The sequence below is a fragment of the Saccopteryx bilineata genome, chromosome 5, assembly GCF_036850765.1.
Source record: "Saccopteryx bilineata isolate mSacBil1 chromosome 5, mSacBil1_pri_phased_curated, whole genome shotgun sequence".
Classification (NCBI taxonomy): domain Eukaryota; kingdom Metazoa; phylum Chordata; class Mammalia; order Chiroptera; family Emballonuridae; genus Saccopteryx; species Saccopteryx bilineata.
The window spans coordinates 213,184,575-213,185,239 of NC_089494.1; the positions used below are offsets into that span (position 1 = coordinate 213,184,575).

The window sequence follows — 665 nt, forward strand, 5'->3', positions numbered from 1 at the left end:
TGAAAGCTGTACCCTCATTTATTTTTTATTCTTTTATTCAGTTATTTATTCACTGAGATGAAGAAACAGGACAAGGTACTGGGGATATAGAAGTGGAGCAATAAATAATAAATAAATAAGTAAAAGCAGAGCAAGACCAAGACCAAATCCTTGACTTAGTACAATGATGGGTAACAAATACACAGAAAAAAAATCTTAATGTCTAATTTTGACATTTTTGATAGTCCAGAAATATAGATTTCAACAGGGCCTCTGGAGTACCTTACAGAATAGCTGGGACTGGGGGCCTTAGTAGACAAGGCTTCTTAGGTAGATCTGATACTAATAAAACTTGTCATTAAAGGGAAACAATCAACCTTATTAAAGTGTCTAATTTGTATTATTTTAAAAAAGCTACTTTTTAACAAACTATAGAAATGATCCCTGAAAGTTTAGTCTTAAGCTACTTCTTAAAAATTAGTACTTACTGTGGGAATTCTCAAAAGTCTAATTTAAATTTTTCTAGTGATAATTTCCTAAACTAAGGGTTAAATTACTCTTAATTACTCTTCTGTCTGAATTAGTTATTGAAAGTGGATAATTAAGTATCTATTTTTAAAAAATAAATTATTATTATCATTATAAAATATTTGAAAAAACATGATTGTATAAGTTCATTGTAGATC

The 665-nt window shown here is 28.4% G+C and overlaps 1 pseudogene; it reads right to left on the minus strand.

Annotated features, from left to right (window-relative positions):
• Nucleotides 1–365: 365 nt before the first annotated feature.
• Nucleotides 366–439, minus strand: LOC136307055 (small nucleolar RNA U3; annotated as a pseudogene).
• Between the last annotated feature and the right edge of the window lie 226 nt (nt 440–665).